Raw genomic sequence first — 26,120 nt, forward strand, 5'->3', positions numbered from 1 at the left:
AAACTCACAATACTCATCATGTTATGGTAGCCATAAAAGGTATCTCCTATTTCACCTTATCTTACAGCTAACGTCTAAGGCCCGGGTCACACTTGCGAGTACAGTGTGAGAAACTCGAGCATCAATACCTGACATTCGGGACCGGAGTGTGCGGCTGCATAGAAATACATGCAGCCGCACACTCTGGTCCAAGTGCCGGCGGCAGTGCTCGCAAGTGTGACCCTGGCCTAAGTCTGAAAGTTTCAACAAAAAATCCACAGCACAATCTTTGGCAAAGTCTAGAACTGACAGCGCTTTGTCACCGTTTTTTTTTTTTCTCTCCCGGCCTGCAGCGGATCCTGAGACAGGTGCACACTCCATTAGGGCGTCATATCCAGCGCGACCATATGAAAGTTCTGCTGATGGGCGCCCAGTGTGTGCACCTGTTACATAGTTTGCTTTTGATTTCTTAAAAAGAACACCCTATATACAGTCTATTGGCTTTTTTTTAAAGGGATTATCCAGGACTGTTTTATTTTTTTTACTATGTGCCTAAGAACTAACAAGCAGGTAATTACTAACTACCCGCCTGTTGGGCCCGGTGCCGTTCTCTGCCGTTCACATCACGTCAACAGAGCAGCGGCTTCTCCTCTGCTCTGTTATCTGGGATTGACTTCTGATTGTCAGCCCTCAGTCACGCTCCATCGACAGAGCAGCCAGGAAGAGAATGAGCTGCGCTGTTGAAGTGAAGCAGCAGAATCGCCGGCAGGAGCGGTTCGTGACCACTCCGAATTGGCACCAGCGCAATAGGCAGGTACTGTAGTTAGTAACTACCTGTGTGTTAGTTCTTAGGCCTATTTTAAAAAAAATAATATAGTCCTGGTTAACCCCATTAAGTACAATTGCTGTTAACTTTGGCTATTGGTAAACCGACATATTAAAAAATAAAATGCTGCTATTTACATCGAGAGCTTTTCCCAGCAATGTCTAAGTAAAAGAAGAAAGACCAGTGACATCACTAAGACTAGGTTCACTTTTCGCTATGTGCACATGTATTTCTGCATAAAAACAGAACTCCTTCCCAGAAAACACGCGTTTTTGCCTCGATTTTTGCCGCGTTTTTTTCCGTGTGTCCCCAGACACATAAAAAATAGCCAGAAATGCGGAATTTACCCCGATATTAATGATCATGCTGCGTTTTTGACAGCGAAGCTTTCTTTTCATGGTAAAAAACGCATCAATATGCACAAAAAGTGCAAAATGCATTAAAATGAATGGGAAGCTTCTTTTTCGCGTTTTTCCCACGGATTTTTTGGTAAATCCGCGGGAAAAACGCAAAAAAAAACCGCTGTGTGTGAACACAGCCAGGTGCATTTTCAGACAGGGCAGCGGTAAACTTGCAAATATGGATTTTGCTGCAGAAATGCTGTACAGATCTCACACTGGAATAATCAGTCAGTAATCAATTTATTTAAAACCGGTCAAATAATTAGTATTTGTAACCGCATCTTCTTGCTAATTTTGTAAATGCTAATATCTCTGTTAGGCCAAGTTCACATGTTCAGTATTCGGTCAGTATTTTACATCAGTGTTTGTAAGTCAAAACCAGGAGTGGACAATCAGAGGAAAAGTATAACAGAAACACGTCACCACTTCTGTATTTATCACCCACTCCTGGTTTTTGGGTTACAAATACTGATCAAATACTGAACGTGTGAACATGGCCTAAGGCTAAGGCTGTATTCAAACCTCTGTTTTTTTTCCTTCTACTTGAAGAAGAAACAGTTCTGTTTTCATCAGTATGGTCGGTGTGTCTAATTTTACCATCATTGTGTCATCTGTGGTTTCATTTTATGAAAAAAACTGCACAGCTTCTCCCACTCGTTATAATATTAAAAAACGGTTATACATGGATGGCATCCATGTTCTGCCTGTGATTTTCACAAACTAACAGACCTATATGGGTAATTTTGATCTGTGACTTGTGTCCGTGAGTGTTTTTGCGGACACCCAGTAAACGTACGTAAAAAAAACAGATATCTGAATGGGGTACAAAAACTGACAGGGCAGCACGGTGGCTCAGTGGTTAGTACCTTTTATTTTGTGGCACTGGGATCCTGAGGTCAAATCTGGCCAAGGACAACATCTGCATGCGAGTGCACACTCTCCTTTTGATTATGAGATACCGTACTTCCCAAATTCTGAAGACACGTTGGTAGGTGTTAGTGCTATTGGGACTCGGCCCTTTCCTGGGAAGTGACAGCTGTCACTATGGCTCCTTGGGTTATTTTAAACCAGCCTGATACTTATGAAAAAAATACCGGATAACCCCTTTAAGTACCTATCAGAAATGGTTTCAACTGAGTTGTGTGAGTTTTTGGATTTTCTCCACCTTTGTTACCATATTCATACTGTGTAGGAGACATTGGAGCACAAATTATAAAATATGGCCAGTGCCTTTATAAGTGTCGATGAAGGATGTGTTTTACGCCTCGTTCACATATTCAGTTTTTTGGTCAGTTTTTTATATCAGTTTTTGTAAGCCAAAGTCAGGAGAGGAATAATCAAAGGAAAAGTATAATAGAAACACGTCACCACTTCTGGATTTATCACCCACTTCTGGTTTTGGCTTACAAATACAAATATGATCAAATACTGAATGTGGCCTTCATGCTGCCGTGAAGGCTCTGTGCCGTGTGCAGGAGGCCTTCACGTGATATGGAACATGTACGTCAGAAATCATTTGCACTTACCGTAAATTTGGAAGCGGGTTGTATTGTTTTGCACAGATTTTACCCCATACATTACCAATGTCCAAATCGTCAGCCTTTGCTCATGGAATCCATATATACTATTTGGATTGTAAAAGCCTCCTGACTTAGTTCTGCTTCATATGCTTCAGGTTAAAAATCCGCCATTCAGTTACATTTGGGCAACATTCATGTGAATCTCATCATCCGTGAGAATCGTACGGTTAATGCAGGCTCAGTATGTGCACGAGTTGCTGCTCACATGTTGCGTCTTCTATAACTTTTAACCGCTTAAGGCTTTGAAAACCGTGAAGCTGATAAATGTAGTGACCTGGCCAATCCTCGTAGTGACCTGGCCAATCCTCGCAGTGACCTGGCCGATAAAAACGCAGAAAAGGTGAGAAAGAAGACTCTTCAGGAAAAACACTGCTGGCATTTTTACTGAAGCGTCTTTTGCTATAAAAACTCAGCATATATGCTGCCGTCTAGAAGACGTCACATGCGCATACGCTCTGGATGCCAGCGTACCCGCATAGTTGCTACAGGAAGATGCTTTAGGAAAAGGCCGGTGTGCTGTTCCTGAAGCATCTTCCTTGTCGTCTTTGCCGTACATTTTGGGCGTCTTTGCCGTTGGCATTTTTTTTTTTTTTCTTTTAAATCTAAAACAGTGACAGATTATAAGTGGGAGCCACCTGCAGAATAGACAGCTTGCTTCTGTTAGCCATCTTACAGTTTTCGAAGCCTGACCGCTCTAAAAAGAAGTAGAAAAGACATTTGCCATTCCAGTGTATATTTTAATTTTTTTTATTTTTTCCAGTGTTTTTTTTTTTTCAGGCAAAAGATGCCTCCGTGTTAACATACCATTTGTGTTATATTGATGTAGATCTTAGTGCAGAACCCCTGTAACAAAATACATAAAATCCCCGGTGTGTCAATGTAGCCTTATGCCTCTTATCTATAATGCTAAAACCCAAGATAAAAACACAAAAAGCAAATACCCTAAGTAAATAAATAGCAATAGTGCATGAAAATAATATAGGGTACTTAGTTAACATAGTTTGGTTGAAAAAAATTAAAAAGCCATCCCACCATGTCACGGTGACCCTATTCGGGACGGACCTAACTTCTAATATTAAAACCTTACTATTTCTCAAGTGACAAACATGTGGATAAGGGCCGAGAAGGACTGATCTCGGATAATGGACACCCAGCAAATCCAGCTCAAAGAAAAGGCAGGCCATACCTTTGTTTGCCCAAATGCAAAAACACTGAAATGAAAACACCTGAAGAGATGAGCTGGAATATGAGTTGGTGCACATGCAGCATGTAAGTGCATGTTCTCACTAAACAGAAAAAATCCAAGCTAAAAACATAAAAAGCAAATACCCTTCAGTAAATAGACAGTAATAGTTAATGAAAATAATATAGAGTACTTAATTAACATAATTTTCATGAAAAAAAAAATGAAAAATCCATTCCACCACTTCACGGTGACTTTATTCGGGACTATCGTAACCTCAAGCATTATCTGTGCTCATTCGTTCTCGGCCATTATCCACATGTATGTCACCTGACAAATGGTAAGGCTTTAATATTAGAGGTTATGACCGTCCCGAATAAGGTCACCGTGACCTGGTAGGATAGCTTTTTCATTTTTTTTTTTTTTAATCAAAATGATGTTAACTAAGCATCTTATATTATTTTCAGGCACTATTGCTGTTTACTGAAGGTTATTTTCTTTTTATGTTTTTATATTGGGTTTTGTCTGTTTAGTGGTCAGTGAGAACATTCGCTTACATGCTGCATGCTCACCATCTTATATTCCAGTTCATCTCTTCAGGTGTTATCTATTATGTTGTTAAACGAGTTTCCAAGTTCTAATGACTAGTCCACAAATGCTGTGAAATAGAAGTACCTAAATGTTTGCATACATATGATGATGATGTCACAAAGCGAGCAAAGCTGGATAGTGATGTCAGAGATAAGGCACAGTGTGGAGTTGCACAGTGTCTGCAGCAGGCACCTTGTGCTTGGATAATGTTATACAGGTGTTCAGTGTAAAGGCCCCGTTACACGCTTCAATGTCCCAGTGATCCCACCAACGATGCAACGTGGATGGGATCACTGGGACATAGTTAGCTGATCGCTGGTGAGCTGTTACATAGGCAGACTCACCAGCGATCAGGACCAGCGTGCTCCAGGGTAAACAGCGGGTAACTAAGCTCCGCACAACGCTTAGTTATCCACTGTTTACCCTAGATACCAGCTCTCAGCGTCTCCTGTATGGCGCTGGGAGCTCGCTGATCGTTGGTCTCTCGCTGTCACACGCAGCGATGTGTGCTGCCCAGCTGGAGACCAACAATAGATTTATGGCCCAGACCATTAGGCAATGATTAAAAATCAGCCAACTGATCGTTGCTACGTGTCACACGCAACGATGTCGTTCCGACATCGTTGCAAAGTCGCCAAACTAGTGACGTTGCAACGATACTCACAATATCGTTGCGTATAACAGGGCCTTAATTATAAGTTCTCTGTAGCTGGGAAGTGTTTAGATTGTCACAGAGGGGGCATAAGATTTTCGGCATGTGGATGATATCATGGCGGATGCTGTGTGGCTAATCGCTCTCTGTGTCAGGCTAGTGTGCAATAAGATGGATATCACAAGGGCGGCGCTGTGTGGGCTCAGTCTCTATAGTATAGCAATGGTTGATGTCACACGGGTGAGCAGTGTATTGACAGTCTCTGCATCGTTACCATCAGGGCAGATCAGATTGTCATTTTTAAGTGACGTTAATTCTTGTTGTGTATTAGATTTCCACAAAAAAATGGCAATTAGGCTGGTTTCACACTTGCGTTTTTTTAGCGCTGCGCCTCGTGCGCTATCGTATGCGTTTTCGTGCACATGCGTTTTTTGTAGTTGCCGGACGCTACCTGCTGCATTTTTGGTCCGTCCGACCTGTTTCAAAAAAACGCATGCGGAATGCACAAAAAACAGCATTACAGTCTATGGGAACGCACGTGTGGTCTAGGACATGCGCACGCATGCGTTTACAATCGTATGCGTTTTTTGAGTTAAGATGGTTAAATCGCATGCGCAAAAAAACAGCAAATGCATTCAAAACGCATGATGTGTTTTTTGCATGCGTTTGGTATGCGCACGAGGCGCAGCGCAAAGAAAACGCTAGTGTGAAACTAGCCTTACAAAGGTTTCTATATTGTGGGAGATTTTTGTGCTTGTATTTGAGGCCCTGTTCTCATCTGTGACCAGAGTCTCTGTTTCAGATCTGGCCAAAAATAATGGACAAAATAGTGCAGCATGTCATGTTTTATCCTGGACCGTAACCGAAATCTGGTGGACCTCTTTGTGGTCAGCGAGGTCTGTCTGGCTGTGAAGGAGTCCGGCATGAAGGAGGCCACACCATTTTTTGTCTGGCTGGGGAAGAGTTTCAAGGAATATTACTTAAAAAAAATAAGCAATTCCACACAGTTTTAATAAGCATAACATGTTTTATAGGTTTCAACTGCAATGCATGAAAACTCTGTGTAAAGATGTAATGTTTTCTGTAGCTATAGCAAGACATGCCCTTCGGCTACATTCACACAGAGGTTTATTCATGAGGATTTCAAAGCTTTCTGCTCCAAAATCCACATTAAAAAACACTTTAAAATGCTTTGAATACTCTTCCTGTTGATTTCAATTGAAAATCTGTGCCTACAACAAACTTTTTGAGCGTTTTTCTTCCTGACTTAAAATTGTAAGAATTTTAAAATTCTTACTGTGGAAAAAAGTGACACGTCCATTCTGCGCTTCAAAATCCTTGTGGAATCCCCTGCAAACTAGTCTGCAAAAAGTGATGGCTCTCCTGCAAGGACTAGTCTTTGGCTGGAATTCATAGAAGTTTGGTTTTCGGTATAAACTACAATACAGTACTTTAACATTGCAAGACGATCCCCCTAAAGTTAAAAAAAAATGTTTTTAAAAACTGAAATCATTGCTCTCCTCCCACATTAAAAATAAAGTAAACATATTTGACATCTCTGGATCCATAAAAGTCAGATCTGTCAAAATGTAAGCTTTATTAACCCAAACTGCAAAATCATTAAATAGAAAACAAAGTTGAAATGCCACAACTATGTTTTGTTTTTTCTTTTTTTGTTGTTAAAAGAATGCAGTAAGAAGCCGTGATCGTACTCACCTGGAGAATCATGCTGCCAGGTAATTTTTTTTTTTTCACGCAATGGTCACTGTAAAAAAAAATGGTTGAATTATGTCTTTTTCCCCCCTCAATTTCACCGTATATTGAATTTGTTCCTCACTTTCCAGTACATGGTATATTAAAATGGATGAAGTAATTCAATGCTACAACTCATCCCGCATATCAAGCCCTCATGTGGCTCTGTGTTAGGAACGGCAGAACACACTAAATTAAAATAAATAATAAAGTGCGTTCACCGCTCGGGGTCCACCGTGTAGTAGGTGTTACACCGCTGCTAGGTAATGACAGACGAGCAATATGGCGGTATAATGCGCACAGGTTCAAATTCACCCGAAGTGCGCAGAGCGGGCTCTGTTCACACACAGAGGCACCGCAACATAAACAAAAAAACGCTGAGCCTGTTAGTGTCACCGGCCTCAGGTAAATGCACACACGGTATCTGGTCACAGGAGCAGGACCTAAGACAGAGGAGCTGCGTCCGTCTAGACCTACCTTGTGTGCGGCGTCGCTACTGCGAGCGCCAAGAAGGACTGCAGCGCGGTGTAGGACACTGCCGCTCGACGACAAAGCTAGAAAGCAGGCGCAATGTCGGACGCTAGCGTAGAGGTGCGGTGTGCACAGTGGCCTAAGGCTTGCCACTGACTGGCGCTGACTGCTGAACTAATTCCCTAACCACATGCGTAATATCAGTGGGAAGGGGTTTCAAATGAGCCAGTCACCAGAATCATACATCTGTCACCATTCACAAATAGCAAGTATAGCCTATACTAGCGCATGGCCGAACGGTCAAGCGCGCTTTTTATAGCCGTGCAGGACCTTCCAGATCTCCGAGAAGGACCAATGAGATCAGAAACAGGACCTGAACATATGACTCCCGATCTCTAATGGGAGATCGTCTCGTGAGCATGCCCAGAGCACAGGAGCACAGAGGGACTTAGTCTCTGGAGCGGTCTGCTGCAAAGTAATCTCTGCAGTAGATAGACAGCAGGAGACCGCAGAATGTGAGGCTCTGGATTCCTGCAGAGCAGACGCAGAAACCCGATGCCTAACACTATGTCTGCGGAAAAATGAAAAGTTATGACTTTTGCAAGAAGGAGAGGAAAAAAATACAACCGCTCCAAAAGCACAAAACTGCTCATTCAGCAATGGGTTAAAAACAAATTATACAATTTGGAACCATGGAGACAAGTCTTCCTAGAAGAATAAAATAGGAAGCATTGTACCATGAGAGAAAACATGGCACACCGTACCACCAGTCCAGTATGAATGGCACACCGCACCACCAGTCCAGTATGAATGGCACACCGTACCACCAGTCCAGTATGAATGGCACACCGTACCACCAGTCCAGTATGAATGGCACACCGTACCACCAGTCCAGTATGAATGGCACACAATACCTAAAAAAAATGCTGTAGATATAGTATATCTTGACTTCAGCAAAGCATTTGACAAAGTATCTCACACCATCTTTATTGAAAAAATGACTACCGTAAGTATGGAATGGACAAGGCAACTGTTAGGTGGATTCATAACTGTCTTAGTGATGGGACCCAAAGAGTGGTCGTGAATGGCTGCACATCCAGTTGGAAGAATGTCTCAGGTGGGGTACCACAAGGCTCTATTCTGGGCCCTGTATTGTTCAACATCTTTATCGGTGATTTAGATGAAGGAATTGAGGGTAAACTGATTAAATTTGCTGATGACACAAAGCTAGGAGGGATAGCTAATACTAGAGAATAGAGAGAGAGGATTCAAAAAGATATAAATATTTGGAGTAGTGGGCAGCAACTAACAGAATGGTTTTTAACAGGGAAAAATGCAAAGTACTACATCTGGGCGATAAAAATGAAAAAAGCATATACGGAATGGAAGGAATAGTGCTAAGCAACAGCACATGTGAAAAAGACTTGGGTATACTAATGTATCATAAACTAAACATGAGTCAACAGTGTGATGCAGCAGCAAAATGGCAAATGCAATTCTAGGATGTATTAACAGAAGCATACAGTCTAGATCACGTGAAGTTATTATCCCCCTCTACTCCTCTTTGATCAGACCTCATCTGGAATATTGTGTCCAGTTTTGGGCACCACATTTTAAAAAAAAGACATCAACAAACTGGAGCAAGTTCAGAGAAGAGCGACCAGAATGGTGACCGGTCTGCAAACCCTGTCTTATGAGGAAAGGTTACAGGATATGAGAATGTTTAGCTAGCAAAAGAGAAGACTGAGAGAAGACTTAATAGCTGTCTACAAATATCTCAAGGGCTGTCACAGTCTAGAAGATCATCTTTATTCTCATTTGCACAAGGAAAGTCTAGAAGCATTGGGATGAAACTAAATGGGAGGAGACACAGATTAGATATTAGAAAAAACTTTTTAACAGTTAGGGTGATCAATGAGTGGAACAGGCTGCCACGAGAGGTGGTGAGTTCTCCTTCAATGGAAGTCTTCAAACAGAGGCTGGACAGACATCTGTCTGGGATGATTTAGTGAATTGAGCAGGGGGTTGGACCAGATGACCCAGGAGGTCCCTTCCAACGCTACCATTCTATGATTCTACCACCACTGCAGTATGAATGGCACACCATACCACCAGTGAAGTATGAATAGTACAAGACATGGCACACCATACCACCTGTGCAGTATGAATGGCACACCACATGGCATACCGTACCACCAGTGCAGTATGAGATGTTACAGCCCGTGTTCTCATACCATATTTCTCTTTGCTATGTGTGTGAGATGCTGAAATCTTGTACAGGGCTGTGCTAGACATGTGTTTCCCCATTGCCTTCTCCCTTGCACTCGTGTCCTGCTTGTTAGCAGTGCAGTACGAGGCTCACCGGTAATGCATGCTGGCTATAAGTCGCCAAAATGAAGTTTCAATGAAGCTTTAAACAGAATTAAATGAATTGTGTAACTGCTGAACAATGCTAAAGTACTGTTATGTGGCTATAAAGTAATCAGCTAAAAATAGAGAAAAGTGTTATAACAAGAAAATTAAGGCCTTAAAGGATCGTCTGTAATGAACATAAAGCAATTGATGGTATGATAGAGTAATTATTTTCGTATTTACATCATTAACGATTGTAATTTAACGTTAATGTCTTGGTATTTTATGCCTTCTCATTTGCAGACAAAAGCACATCTGAGACATCATCAGGGAGTAATTTGGTAATATAAAGTCATGAATAGAAACACTAAACTATGCTCAGAAGTCTGACAAGCACAGTGTCGCAGAATAACCTCATTTTCTGTTTATTATCTGCCTTTATAATTCTGTTTACAATCGTTTGAATTAATGAGAAAATAAAATGTACGCAGTCTTTTTCGTGACTTAACGTACCGTTGTGGTCTTAGACATTTCTGGAGAAAGAGAGAAGTCAAAATAAAAAAAAAAAGAAATAACAAACATTCATAGATAAACTAAAGAGATCTAAAATATCCCTTTAATAATATCTTTAAATAGACACAGAGCAAATCAGATCAGCTTCAGGCAGCCCCTGTCTGAGCCCTTTGAAGACTTTTTTTTGTCTGAGAGGCATACATCCTCTCTGAATACGGGCGAATCCCTTTCTATCCCTTCTGCACATTTGGGAGTTGAGAATATGTTTGTTATGCAATGAAAGTCAAGGCAGATGAACTGCGCGGGGAAAAGAGGATCAAATCAGCCCAGATCAAAAATGGTAATTTGTCTGCATTTTTTGTTTTATCCTAATCCGATTGTGTCACGTGGCACTTCAGAACAGTCAAGAAGTGACGCACGACCTGCATGTTAAGATTTGTCTCTTTGAAATAAGTGCTTATTTTTTCTTCCCGTGATGGATAAAGTTTGCACGGTTAGAAACCTTAAAACAGAAGACCTAGTCTTGAGATTAACATAAATATGGATTTCAATTATGAAAAATGCCTTTGCTTAATCTTTGACATGGTACTTGAGCGCTAGATTTGCCTTGTCTGTGTGCATGTGGCCAAAGACAAAATAGCTGTCTTGCTTTTTTAGGTGCTTTTTCCTCCTAATAGCCACATATTTTTGATTCTATGATGAATTACACATATCTGCAAGGATAAAATTGTTTGAAAAGAGTTGATTTTTATATACTTTTATCACTGAATTTGGTGAAAATAATACAAAAATTCCATCACATACAGTTTTATCACAAATACTGACTGCATAGGCTTTTTCTTGCTCCATACTTTGACCATTCTGCGTTACCTTTGGATGATTTTGGTGTCATTAGAAATTTATTTTACATGGTACAGAAGCAGAAAAAAGGAATTCCTTCCATACTTTTCTCAAGACGGGGCTCTAGTGTATTGCAGTGATGCTCCTGGGCTGATGGAAAAATGTAAAACTGAGTGCGACGTGAGAGAGTCTCTTTGTTGATTCATCAAAAAAAATAAAAAAGTCTGAAAGCTGTGCTACTAACTGCACAATGGCAGTAAGTATGCTTTAGTGCCTGTAAGGCATTCTGTGCACTTGCACTTGAAAGCTATGAGAATTTATTTCCAAGAAACTCAACTATGAGTTTCAAGGTTGGTCAATATGTGGTGATCTGAAAGTTTTCCCTTTGCTCCTTGGGCAGCAATGAGGATACACAAACTATCCATGCTTTTTGTGTGACTGGGACAGCTGGGATAGGACTCATCACTGGAGCTAAAAAAGTTTGCCAACGAGAACATCTTTTCAACCTGGACTCAAGAACATAGTTGTGGAAAGTTTTGCTGATCCTACTAAAGTTCTCCTACCACCACTTCACTTTAAACTTGGACTATTAACCCCTTTACCTCCGAAGGTGGTCTGCACATTAATGACCAGGCCAATTTTTACAATTCTGACCACTCACTTTGTGGTAATAACTCTGGAACGCTTCAACTGATCACACTTATTCTGAGTTTGTTTTTTTTTGTGACATATTGTACTTCATGGTAATGTTAAAATGAATTTGATATGACTTGGGTTTATTTGTGAAAAGAAAAGGAAATTTGGTCTAAATTTTGAAAATCTCGCAATTTTCCAACTTTGACTTTTCATGCCCTTAAATCACAGAGATATGTCACAAAAATATTTAATAAGAAACATTTCCCACATGTTTACTTTTCATGGGCACAATTTTTTTGTTAAACAGTTATAAGGGTTAAAAGTTGATCAGCAATTTCTCATTTGTACAACAAAATTTACAAAACCATTTTATTAGGGACCACATCACATTTGAAGTCACTTTGAGGGGTCCATATGATAGAAAATACCCAAAATTGACACCATTCTAAAAACTGCACCCCTCAAGGTGCTCAAAACCCCATTTAAGAAGTTTATTAACCATTCAGGTGCTTCCCAGGAATTTTTGGAATGTGAAAAAAAATGGATCATTTTAACTTTTTTCACACAAAAAATGACTTCAGATCCAAATTTTTTTTTATTTTGACAACGGTAACAGGAAAAAAAATGGACACCAAAATTTGTTGTGTAATTTCTCCTGAGCATGCTGATACCCTATAAGGGAGAAAACCACTGTGTGGGTACATGGTGGAGCTTGGAAGAGAAAAAGTGCCATTTAACTTTTGGAATGCAAAATTTGCTAGCGCAATTGGCAGATGCCATGTTGCGTTTAGAGCGCTTCTGATGTGCTTGGCGAGCACATTGAACCCTCAAGTGCTTCAAAGAAGTTTATACAGTTGAGCCGTCAAAATACAAAAATCTAATTTTCCACACAAATATGTTTTTAGCACAAAATATTGCATTTCCATAAGTGTAACAGGAGAAATTGCATCATACAATTTGTTGTTCAATTTCTCCTAAGTATGGCGATACCTAATATGAGGGAGAAAACTACTGTTTGGGCGCACGGCAGGGCACGGAAGGGAAGGCGCACCACTTGACTTTTTGAATGTAAAATTTCCTGGAATCATTAGCAGACGTCATGTCCCATTTGGAGAGCCCCTGGTGTGCATAAACAGTGAAAACCCCCACAAGTGACACCATTGTGGAAACTAGACCCCTCAAGGAATGTATTTAGATGCGTGGTGAGCACCTTTAACCCTCTGATGCTTCACATAAGATTATAAAGTTAAGCCGTGAAAATAATAAAATCAAATTTTCCTCACAAAAATGTTACTTTAGCCCCAAATTTAGCATTTTCATAAGGGTAACAGGAGAGATTGCACCATACAATATGTCGTGCAATTTCTACTGAGTAAACCAATACCCCATATGGGGGAGAAAACTACTGTTTGGTCACACGGCAGGGCTCAGAAGGGAAGGAGCGTCATTTAACTTTTTGAATGTAAAATTTCCTGGAATCCTTGGCGGACTTCATGTCCCATTTGGAGAGCCCCTGATGTGCCTAAACAGTGGAAACCCCCTATACATGACCCCATTTTGGAAACTAAACCTCTCAAGGAATGTATTTAGATGCGTGGTGAGCACCTTGAACCCCCAGGTGTTTCACAGAAGTTTATAACGTTGAGCCGTAAAAATAAAAAAGAAATCACATTTTCCCCACAAAAATGTTATTTTGGCCCCAGATTTTGCATTTTCAAAAGGGTAACAGGAGAAATTGCACCATACAATTTGTTGTGCAATTTATCCTGAGTGCACCAATACCCCTAGATTTTCCTAGAACAGTTTGTGGACTCCTTACACAGAGCCCCTAATTGCTAGAAGAGCAAGTGATCCCATTTTGGAAACTATACCCCTTGGGGAATTTATCTACAGGTGTAGTGATGAATCATAGAATCGTAGAGTTGTAAGGGACCTCCTGGGCCATCTGGTCCAACCCCCTGCTCAAAGCTGGATTCGCTAAATCATCCCAGACAGATATCTGTCCAGCCTCTGTTTGAAGACTTCTATTGAAGGAGAACTCACCACCTCTCGTGGCAGCCTGTTCCACTCATTGATCACTCTAACTGTCAAAAAGTTTTTTCTAATATCTAATCTGTGTCTCCTCCCCTTCAGTTTCATCCCATTGCTTCTAGTCTTTCCTTGTGCAAATGAGAATAAAGATGATCCTTCTACAATGTGACAGCCCTTGAGATATTTGTAGACAGCTATTAAGTCTCCTCTCAGTCTTCTCTTCTGCAAGCTAAACATTCCCAAATCCTGCAACCTTTCCTCATAAGACAGGGTTTGCAGACCAGTCACCATTCTGGTCGCTCTTTTCTAAACTTGCTCCAGTTTGTTGATGTCTTTTTTAAAATGTGGTGCCCAAAACTGGACACAGTATTCCAGATGAGGTCTGACCTAAGAAGAATAGAGGGCAATAATGACTTCACGTGATCTAGACTGTATGCTTTTAATACATCCTAGAATTGCATTTGCCTTTTTTGCTGCTGCATCACACTGTTGACTCATGTTCAGTCTGTGATCTATTAGTATACCCAAGTCTTTTTCATATGTGCTGCTGCTTAGCCCTATTCCACTCATTCTGTATATGCTTTTTTCCATTTTTATTGCCTAGATGTAGTACTTTGCATTTTTCCCTGTTAAAAACCATTCTGTTAGTTGCTGCCCACTGCTCCAGTTTATTTATATCTTTTTGAATCCTCTCTCTCTCTACTCTAGTATTAGCTATCCCTCCTAGCTTTGTGTCATCAGCAAATTTAATCAGTTTACCCTCAATTCCTTCATCTATATTGTTGATAAAGATGTTGAACAATACAGGGCCCAGGACAGAGCCCTGTGGTACCCCACTTGAGACATTCTTCCAACTGGATGTGCAGCCATTTACGACCACTCTTTGGGTCCGATCACTAAGCCAGATATGAATCCACCTAACAGTTGCCTTGTCCATTCCATACTTAGCCATTTTTTCAATAAGGATTGTGTGAGATACTTTGTCAAATGCTTTGCTGAAGTCAAGATATACTATAGCTACAGCATTTCCCTGATCCACCCAGTCACTGATTCTGTCATAGAAGGAAATTAAGTTAGTCTGACATGACTTATTAGTTACAAACCCATGCTGACTCTGTTTAATCACTTCATTCTTATCCAAGTACTTACATGTTGTTTAATAATTTGTTCAAAGATCTTTCCTGGTATAGAAGTCAGACTCACTGGCCTATAGTTGCCTGGGTCCACCTTCTTCCCCTTTTTGAAGATAGGAACAACATTTGCTCCATGATTTTGACTCCATGGGTATTTTCCAGAAACAAGCAGCAATGAATGTTGCCGAGTGAAAATTTCAAACTGCCGCTGTAGTGACCAGTATGTTGCAGTCACCAGTATGTTATGCCCAACCTGTGCTTCTGGAGGCATGCACCCATAAGTTAGGCGGACTCTCATCACTTCAGAAATGCTAAATGTGGATGCAATATTTGGGTTAGGCACACTGTGGGGCTCAGAAGGGAACGGGCATTTGGATTCGGGAGTGGAGAATTTGCTGAATTTCTTCTGGTGTGTGAAGAGTCATTTTGCTTTTCCAGATCCTTTTGCGCTACCAGTAACGTGGAAACCCCCTATATTTCGGTTAACAGATGACAGACCTGAGTGAGGGTTTGCATTTTTTGTGGATTGAGTTGAAGCTTTAATTGGGAACATGTTACATAACGTTTGGGATCACATTTATCTTGCGCTCTATGCTGAGTACTTACTTTGGGGTTTCCATCTAAATCTCCCGAATGACTTGACAGATCAAACTCCGATGGAACCATTCACTGTAATGATGAAGCAGAGTTACTCTGGACTTTGTCTGGCCTCTGCTCAACGGTGTCCTTCTTTTCAGAAGTGCACAAAACTGTGGCTGACGGCACTTTTATGCAATCTTAAAACGACGGAAACCGCCGGATCACAGGTCTTTTGGCATCCACAGTTCCTCCATCTGCCTCATTATAGGGAATCTTCTGCCAGAGGTTCCATCTGAATCACGTATTTCAGAGATTTACACAAACTCTGGTGCAAGTGCTCAGCTCAGAGCGCAGGATAAATCTGCGTTGAGCCTTACTGCGATCTTTAGGAAGCAGAATGAAAAAATCAACAGTAGGTGAAGAATTAGTTTTATTTATTTTTTACGCCGTTCCTCATGTGGTATAAGTGATTAGGCGACTTTATTCTTCGGGTCGGTGCGATTGCAGAGATACCAGATTTATATCGGGTTTTTATGTTTGTCTGCTGTCACACAATAAAAGACACTTTTTATTGCAAAAAATAGTTTTTGCATCACCACAATTTGAGAGCGACAGCTATAATTTTCCATGTTTTGACCCACAGAGACATGAGAGCTTGATTTTTGCGGGACGATTTGGTGTTTTTATTGGTACCATTTTCAGACTCAAGACTTTTTATGATTGCTTTAGATTCCAATTTTTTTGGAGGCAGAATGAACAAAAACCAGGAATTCAGTTATTTTTTTTTTTGGTGGGGGGGGGGGCGTTCATGCTGTTCCGTGTGGTAAAATAGATAAGGCAGTTTTATTCTTCAGGTCACTACGATTACAGCTATACCTCATTTATATCTTTTTCTCCTTCGTCTCAATGGGGGACACAGATACTGTGGGGTGTATGCTTCTGCCGCTAGGAGGCTGACACTAAGTGGAAAAAAGAGGTTAGCTCCTCCTCCGCAGTATACACCCTCGCCTCTATTGCGGGTGAAAATCAGTTTTTTGCTTAGTGTCCTATGGAGGCGCACACAGTCTGGATCTCTCCAGACTATTTTTTTAAGTATTCTCACTGCTCCATGACCGCTATGACTGAACGGAGACTCCATCCGGCAATGTCTGATCCTGATGAATTTGTTCAGAAGCTTTAGGTCCAAAAACAGGCCTGACAGACCCGTCGTTTTTGGGAACCGCAAAAAGGTTGGAAAAAAACCCCTGAGCACTTCTGTGTTCCGGTACTGGAACAATGACTCCGTTGTGCAGGAGCGACTTGATGGCTCCCAATAGAGCCCTTACCTGGGTATCCACCCTGGGAAGCCGGGAAAGAAAAAACCATCTTGGAGAGTATCTGACAAATTCTATTTTGTAACCTGAGGACACCAATTCTTTCACCCATGCGTCGTGAGCGATGTTGGTCCAGACGTGGTGAAAACAGAGTAGGCGGCCGCCCACTTTGCTGGTGTCGTTTGGTAAAGACCTCGAGTCATTTGGCCGATGATCCTTAGGATCTGGGTCCCCTCAATTTGGCCTGTTGAGCACGCAATCTCCCCAATGGGTTGGCTCTATATGACCTACCGCTCCCTATCCTGATTGGGGCAGCCTGAGGTGGCGGAATTGGGCCCCATAGTCCACCCGGAGTCTTTTAACGCATGACCCCGGACCGGTCTCCTATTTGGGTCCCGGACCAGGCTCAGGCTGCTTAGCGGCCGCCACCTGACCAATGCCATCACGCCCGGCCTAGAATGGCCTGTGGCACTGCGAAAGGCCCGGACACATGCCTGAACCGGGTGATGAAAAAACGATTTAACCTTCTGCTGAGCGAGAAACCCGCTCTTTCCTCCTGTGGAGTCGGAGATAAGTTGATCCAAAAATAGGCAACCACACTGATAAGGCAGGGAAGTCAAGGACTTCTTGGAAGTAGAATCGGCCCGCCATGTCCTCAACCATAGGGCTCTTCAGATAGAGATTGCATTAGCGACAGCAAGTGCTGAACAATTGGCCGCATCCAAAGACGTATTCAATACATAAACTCCGGCTATCGTCATCTGACATGTGACCTCCGAGATCTCTGCAGGTAGATCCTGCGCGACCTTGTTTAATGTTTCTGACTATGATATCATAGCCTTGGCTACCCAAGTTGCTGCGAACGAGGGAGCGAGTGCAGACCCTGACGCCTCATATACTGAACGAGCTAGGCTCTCAATAAGGCAGTCCGTGGGATCTTTAATCGAGGAAACCCTAGGGACAGATAACAGGGTCTTAGTGGCCAGGCGTGAAACCGGAGGATCCACTATCGGGGATTCCATCCATTGTTTACGGAGGTCCGGAGCAAACGGATAACGCGTTTCGAGTGCCCTTTAACCCGAGAAAAATGCCGTTTTGGACGTTCTCTGTGCCGCTGCACTATGTCCTCAAACCCAGGGTGAGAGGAAAAAATTCTGTGCGGCCGCTTCACTCGTTTACATGCCACTTTATGCCCCGTAGCCGCTGCGGTATCATCCTCAATCCCCAGGGTCTGATTGATGGCTTCTATGAGGCTGTCCACTGTTTCACGTGACTCTGGAGTGTCCAGGTCAATGGGCTCGTCTGAGTCGCAATCTGAGGTCTGCTCGCTATCAACCACTGGTGACGGGGAGCGAGAAGCAGATCTTACGGATGCCGAAGGCACCGGATGGACTGGGCGACACCATGTGGATTCGTTTCCCCCGGGTCTGCCTGGAGTGAGGGCGGCCCCTGCAGGCCGGAGGCTCCTGTGAGGTGGAGGTTCCCTCTAAAGACGGGGCTTAAAGGGACTCTATTGCTCTCGTAAGCGACGTGTCACGCGGGGCTTAGTTCAACTGAGGCTGAAATACCCGGGGCCCCTGTGATGTCCCTTTAACTAGGGAAAACCCTGTCTGACCCTCAACCCAGGGTTTTTGCTGATGGTGCAAATGCCTGAGCCTCCAACCTTTCCTTATCTCCTGCTCGGCCCTGCACTTAACCCTCCACCCTCCACCCAGTGAGGAGACACACCACCAAAGCCCCCACACAAATTATGACAGACAGGGAGAACTTAAACTGCACTGCGCCGCACGCACACAGGTATATACAGTAATGTGAACAGGGCACAACTAAACACAAAAATGGGAAGGAGAAAAGATAACACCGGATCATACGCCACCAGATACGAATCTCTCTCTCTTCAACACCTCCACTCCAGACCGGAACCACTTGGTATGAAACACAAGTTATAATCGGCGACGCCCATAGGCCAGCATGACTATTTAAAGACCGTGGGCATGACTAAACATCCAACCAGGTCTCAAGCAAGATTAACCCCCGAGAGCCTGAAGATCAAGCCGGCGCCACTGAGGCTATAGTGGACGGAGGTGGAACTACCTCTGCCTGCCGGACGCTGTGGTGTGAATAGCGTCCGACATGACATTACCCCGTCTTCTACGAGGGACCCCCGGACCCTCAAGACTCATAGGACCCGGCTTGTCCGGATGACGACGGTGAAAGGAACTGACCAGCCGATTCGCATGCATGTCTGAGGCTGGAACCCAAGACCATACCCCCGCCAGTGCACCAAATACTGAAGAGTACGGCGTACTACTCGAGAGTCCACTACCTTGGCGACCTCAAACTCTAAATCGCCATCCACCATGACTGGAGGTGGCATCGGCGTCGTGTCGACAGAGCCTACCACCTTTTTCAGTAAAGCCCTGTGAAACACGTTGTGTATCTTGTATACCGCAGGAAGTTCCAACCGATAAGCCACTGGGTTAATGATGGCAGAAATCCTAAAAGGCCCAATAAACCTTGGACCCAGTTTTAAAGATGGGATTTTGAGTTTTATGTTCTTCGTAGCTAACCACACCCATTCACCCACACACAGGTCCGGACCTGGCACGCGTCTACTGTCAGCCACCCGTTTGTACCTAGCACTCATGCTCAACAAACGCTGTTTCACCCTCCTCCAGACCGATGACAATTGGGCTCCTAGCTGATCCTCCTCCGGGACACCCCCCGAGTCACCCTGACGTAAGGTACAAAACTGAGGATGTTGACCGTAAACACAAAAGAACGGAGACTCTCCCGATGACTCTTGGCGGTGATTATTTAACGTGAATTCGGCAAGAGGAAGGAAAGTAGACCACTCCTCCTGGTTGTCGGACACAAAGCATCGTAAATACTGTTCTAGATTTTGGTTCATGCGCTCAGTTTGTCCATTAGACTGTGGATGAAACGCCGATGAATGTGACAACTTGATCCCCAAACGTGAGCAAAAAGCTTTCCAAAACCTCGCCACAAATTGCGTACCCCTATCAGATACTATGTCCGACGGAACTCCGTGGAGTCTGACCGCCTCCTGCACAAATACCTGAGCTAACGTCTTTGCATTGGGCAATGAAGACAACGCCACAAAATGCGCCATCTTTGAAAAACGGTCAACCACTACCAGGATGACCGTGTTCCCCGCCGAGGCTGGCAAGTCAGTGATGAAATCCATGGAGATTTCTGTCCATGGCCTATTGGGTACCCCCAGAGGCTGTAGCGTGCCAGCAGGACGGGCTCGGGGCGACTTGGCCCTAGCGCATGTGATGCAAGCTGCCACGTATGAGACCACGTCCTGACGGATTTTGGGCCACCAGAAACGACGCGATACCAGCTCTAAGGTGCCCTTCACCCCTGGATGACCAGCCAGTACCGAGTCGTGGTGTTCCTTCAACACCTTAAGCCGAAGATGCAGGGGTACAAATGATTTGTTGGCGGGAAGTCCTGGCGGTACCTCCTCTTGGGCCTCGGCAATCTCCGCCTCTACCTCAGTCGTGAGAGCCGAGACCACTACCCCTTCCTGGAGGATGGGTACCGGCACTCCCCGAGTTTCTCCCCCTGGAAAACACCTAGACAAAGCATCCGCCTTGGTGTTTTTAGCCCCGGGACGGTAAGTCACAAGGAAATTGAAACGAGTAAAAAACAATGCCCAGCGGGCCTGCCTAGGAGACAGACGCTTGGCCGACTCCAGATACAGCAGATTCTTATGGTCGGTGATGACTGTGACCTGGTGAGCCGCCCCCTCCAAGAAGTGTCGCCATTCCTCAAAAGCCAATTTGATGGCCAACAACTCCCTGTTGCCGATATCATAATTCCGTTCGGCCGGCGACAGCTTCTTGGAGAAGTAGGTGCATTGATGCATCTCGCTCAAGGACGAGCCTTCAGACAGTACTGCCCCCACTCCCACCTCCGACGCATCAACCTCCACCACAAAAGGTTTAGACACGTCTGGTTGCACCAGAATGGGGGCTGAAGCAAAACTATTCTTCAGACGCTCAAATGCGCGTATGGCCACCTCAGGCCAGCTCGCCAGATCGGCACCTTTTTTTGTCATGTCCGTGAGCGGTTTGGCAATAGTTGAAAAGTGTTTTATAAATTTCCTATAATAATTCGCAAACCCAAGGAACCGCTGGAGTGCTTTCAGACTCTCCGGCCTCTCCCATTGCAGCACCACTTGCACCTTAGCGGTGTCCATTTTAAACCCGGCTGCGGACACAATATATCCCAAAAAGGGCAACTCCTGGACAAAAAATAAACATTTTTCCAGCTTAGCATAGAGCTGGTTCTCCCGGAGCAACTGTAACACCTGCCTGACATGCTCCAAATGAGTGTCCCGATCGCTAGAATAAATGAGGATATCATCCAGGTATACAATCACAAATCTCCCCAGGACATGAGCAAATACATCATTAATAAAATGTTGGAAAACGGCCGGCGCGGTTGTCAACCCAAATGGCATAACGAGACTCAAAATGACCCTCAGGAGTGTTAAACGCCGTCTTCCACTCATCCCCCTGACGGACCCTTATGAGGTTATACGCCCCCCTGAGGTCCAGCTTGGAAAACCATTTCGCCCACGCTACCTGGTTGAACAAATCCGGGATCAACAGCATTGGGTAGGGATCACGGATAGTAATCTGGTTTAACTCTCGGAAATCCAGACACGGGCGTAGCCCCCCATCTTTCTTCTTAATGAAGAAGAACCCCGCGGCTACAGGCGAGGACGAAGGCCGGATGTGTCCTTTGCTCAGACTCTCCGCGATGTAGTCTTTCAGAGCTTGTCTCTCAGGACCAGAAATATTAAACATCCTGGCCTTAGGTAATTTGGCCCCGGGTTTTAGCCTAATTGCACAATCATAGGCTCGATGTGGAGGCAGTTCTGAGCAACCCCTCTCAGAGAAAACATCCGCGAAATCCTGCAAAGCCTCCGGCAGGGTGGGTGTCACAGCGGACACACATGTGGCCAAGCAATTGTCTTGGCAGAAACCACTCCATTGTACTATGTCCTGAGTTTTCCAATCAATTACCGGGTTGTGCCTGGACAACCATGGAAAACCCAGGACCATTTGTGCTGGGAGACTACGGAGGACCCTACATGTAACCGACTCAGAATGTAGGACCCCAATGTGGATTTTCACCTCTGCCCCAAACTCCGTAATCTCCCCTTGAGGGAGGGGAACAGCATTAATGGTAACCACCTGTATGGGGTGAGGAAGTCTTTCGATCTTAAACCCGGCGGTGTGCAAACTCCCCATCTATGAGATTGGTGGCGGAACCGCTATCCACAAACACTGATATTGGTAGCTCTCTGCCCGCGATAATAACCTTGGCAGGGAGCATACATTGAGATACCATCATGGAGGATATGCATACGCTCAGTTGGGCCTCCTCCATACCCTCTGAGCTTAACAGTTTTCCGCCGGTGTGACCCTCTTAGGTAGTACAGGGCAAACGTTAACATAATGACCTCCTTTACCACAGTAGAAACATGCTCCGGGCTTCCGGAATCCCGGAACGCGACGCTTAACCTGTGCCACGCCAGCAATCTGCAAAGGTTCAGTGGACTCATCTACTTCAACCACACTTGCACCTCTGCTATCCCCCAGAGGTAGCGTCTCCTGTGCCCCCTGACGAAAACGGCGATCAATACGTATCACCAAACTCATGGCAGACTCCAACGATGCCGGAGTCTCATACATCAGGAGGGCTTGTTTAACCTTCCCTGATACCCCATGAATAAACTGGCTCCGCAGTGCTGGGTCATTCCACTGTGTGTCTACGGCCCAACGGCGAAATTCCGAACAATAGTCCTCTGCCAAGCGCTCCCCCTGGCGGAGGGCGCGGATTTTAGATTCCGCTAGAGCCAGTCGGTCAGGATCATCGTAAATGAGCCTGAGAGCAGAAAAAACATTATCGACAGAATGAAATGTAGCAGAGTCCGCTGGTAAGGAAAATGCCCATGCTTGGGGGTCACCACTCAGTAATGACAACACCAGCCCTACCCGCTGAGCTTCATTACCTGAGGAGATAGGGCGCATGCGGAAGTATAACTTGCAGGCCTCCCGAAATACGACAAATTTGCTGCGATCCCCTGAAAATCGTTCTGGCAGCGGGATCTTTGGCTCTGCACCGATACCTGCAGCTGCCGTTTGCACCTTTGCTACTACCAGTCCCTGCTGCTGAACAGCCCCTTTCAACTCGACCTGTAAGGACAGCGCCGCCAACTGGCGGGTTATGGAATCTAATGGATCCATGGACTCCTGAAAAAATGTGGGCCGATTATAATGTCACGCGGGGCTTAGTTCAACTGAGGCTGAAATACCCGGGGCCCCTGTGATGTCCCTTTAACTAGGGAAAACCCTGTCTGACCCTCAACCCAGGGTTTTTGCTGATGGTGCAAATGCCTGAGCCTCCAACCTTTCCTTATCTCCTGCTCGGCCCTGCACTTAACCCTCCACCCTCCACCCAGTGAGGAGACACACCACCAAACCCCCACACAAATTATGACAGACAGGGAGAACTTAAACTGCACTGCGCTGCACGCACACTGGAATATACAGTAATGTGAACTAAACACAAAAATGGGAAGGAGAAAAGATAACACCGGATCATACGCCACCAGATACGAATCTCTCTCTCTTCAACACCTCCACTCCAGACCGGAACCACTTGGTGTGAAACACAAGCTATAATCGGCGACGCCCATAGGCCAGCATGACTATTTAAAGACCGTGGGCGTGACTAAACATCCAACCTGGTCTCAAGCAAGATTAACCCCCGAGAGCCTGAAGATCAAGCCGGCGCCACTGAGGCTATAGTGGACGGAGGTGGAACTACCTCTGCCTGCCGGACGCTGTGGTGTGAATAGCGTCCGACATGACACGACGCCATGTACTGTGACAGTGATCGGGCCCACATTGGTCGCGGTCGCAGGGGAGGGCTCCTGGGCGCGTTTGGATTCGCATGCTTCACATAAATGCTTGCTCTGCGCCCGCAGAAACGCAGCCCGACAAGAGATGCATGCCGCGTAAAAGAACGTGTGCGTCTTTGCTTTTTTCCGGACATGCTGTCCGCTGCTGGGGATATGGGGAAGAGGTAGCCCCTCGTTTTTCCCTATAGCGTGGCCTCTCGGGCAACACTTACCCCAGTCCTGCGCCCCCCGGACCTGGATGCTTCCTTTAAATCGTGCGCCGACATCTGTGGCGCGCACCAGCCTGTAAAATCACTCTAGGGGCGGTACTCCCACTTTGCGGCCTAACCCGTGCTCCGAAGCCGGGGCCTCGATTTTTACCGCCGCCGAGTGCAGGGCGGGCTGCCGGAAGTGACACGCGGCCCCGAGGGCGGAACTTCCGGCCGCGGCCTAGCTCCGGCCGAAGCCGCGGCCTCAATTTTTCCCCTTCCCGACCGGGGTTGGGGGGGCGCAGTACCAAAAGTGGCGCTACTGACCGGCGCAGCGTTCCTGTCTGACGGATCCAGCCATTCTCTTGCATGGCTAGTGGACGCCGCGAGGCTTGCTGCGACTGTGGGCTCCAGCCCGAAATCTTCGCAGGAGCCCTCCCCGACCCTCTCCTCGCCGATCCTCTTCAGCCTGAGCGCAGGTATGTGAGGGGGTCTTTGATAAAAAATAGGACGGTGAAGGCACCCTAGCTCCATCTAACCCCTTCAGGGGGTGAGGAGAGGGACCGTCCGCCACCTTGTAGCACCGCCGTCTAGCGTTGGTGGAGCAGTGGGGGCCGCACAGACTAGTCTTGTGCCTCTGTGCAAGCCCATGGTTTCAATACCTAGGGGTGGACAGGGCTAAGTCTGGCATAATGTCCCACGTCGCGGGAAAGGATACGTGGAGGGATACTCGCACGTGCTCGCCCGTTGATGGTTTGGGGAAATCGGATCCTTTCAATAGGATGCGTTGCCCCTGTCTCATCTTCATAAAATAACAAAAATAGAAGTCTGGGGAAAAGTCCCAGATATGTCCCTCGGTGCGGGAAAGTATACGCGGAGACGATACTCAACGCGTGCTCGCCCGTTGATGGTTTGGGGAGATCGGACCCTTTCAATAGGATCCGTCGCCCCTGTCTCATCTTCATAGTAAACTAGAAAAAAATAGTCTGGAGAGATCCAGACTGTGTGTGCCTCCATAGGACACTAAGCAAAAAACTGATTTCCGCCCGCAATAGGGGCGAGGGTGTATACTGCGGAGGAGGAGCTAACCTCTTTTTTCCACTTAGTGTCAGCCTCCTAGCGGCAGAAGCATACACCCCACAGTATCTGTGTCCCCCAATGAGACGAAGGAGAAAAGGATTTTACTCACAAAAATCCATGTTTTAAAATTTTTTTTATGTTTTGGCGCTTTTACACAATTAAAGCTATTTTATAGAAAAAATAATTATTTTTGCATCGCTTTATTCTGAGAGCTATAGCTTTTTTATTTTTCCGCTGATAGCGGCTTGTTTTTTTGCGGGACAAGATGACATTCTCAGCGATACCATGTTTATTTATATCCTTTTTTATCGCGTTTGAGTCCTCTTTTTGTTTGTTTTTCGGTATGATGATAAAACTTTTTTTTGCCTTGTTTTTTATTTTTTTATGGTGTTCACTAAAGGGGTTAACTAGTGGAACAGTTTTATAGGTCGGGTTGTTGCGGACACGGTGATACCAAATCTGTATACTACTTGTTTATATTTTTTTCATACAAATCTTTATTTATAGATACAATATCTTTTATTTTTTAAAGTATTTTGATTTTTTTTTTTTTAAACATTTTTACAATTATTTAAATTTTGTTTTTGTTTTGTTTATTTTTTTTTACTTTTTTACTTTGTCCCACTATGGAACTATAATTTTTTGCAGGCTGATCGCTTCTACAGCATGGGGTGCAGCAGCATCCCCATGCTGTAGAAACTGTCAGCTCTGCACTGACACAGAAACTTGCTGATCATGCACTGTGCATGATCAGCAAATTTCATAGCTCTGGTGACCCGGATATTGTCATGACGACATCTGGTCACCATGGCAACGATCGAGACCCCGTGTCACGCCACGAAGTGTCCGATCCAAAGGCAGAGGGGCTGTCAGCCCTCTGCCTGCTCCAAGAATGCTGTAATCATGTTTGATTGAAGCATTTGGGGGGGTTAAAGTGCCGGAAGCGGTGTGTGATCCCTCCTGGCACTTAGTGCTGGTTGTCAGCTGTCAGAATCAGCTGACACCCAGCAGCGATTGCCCACAGCCCCTCCCCCGTGTGTGCGAGTGATCGCAATG

The 26,120-nt window shown here is 44.8% G+C and overlaps 1 protein-coding gene across 7 annotated transcripts in view; it reads left to right on the forward strand.

Moving 5' to 3' along the window:
- RARB (retinoic acid receptor beta) overlaps positions 1-26,120 on the forward strand; it is a 965,418-nt gene that overhangs the window by 3,311 nt on the left and 935,987 nt on the right. The window contains exon 2 of one of the 7 annotated variants that reach the window (XM_073568369.1): positions 6,899-6,948. The exons of the other annotated variants lie outside the window; for them this stretch is intronic. The gene's annotated coding sequence lies outside the window, so the exon portion shown is untranslated. The remainder of the gene's footprint in view (positions 1-6,898; positions 6,949-26,120) is intronic. 7 annotated transcript variants of the gene reach the window in all.

Source organism: Dendrobates tinctorius, unplaced genomic scaffold (genome assembly GCF_039654945.1).
Source record: "Dendrobates tinctorius isolate UK_male_01 unplaced genomic scaffold, ASM3965494v1 ptg000005l, whole genome shotgun sequence".
Taxonomy (NCBI): Eukaryota; Metazoa; Chordata; class Amphibia; order Anura; family Dendrobatidae; genus Dendrobates; species Dendrobates tinctorius.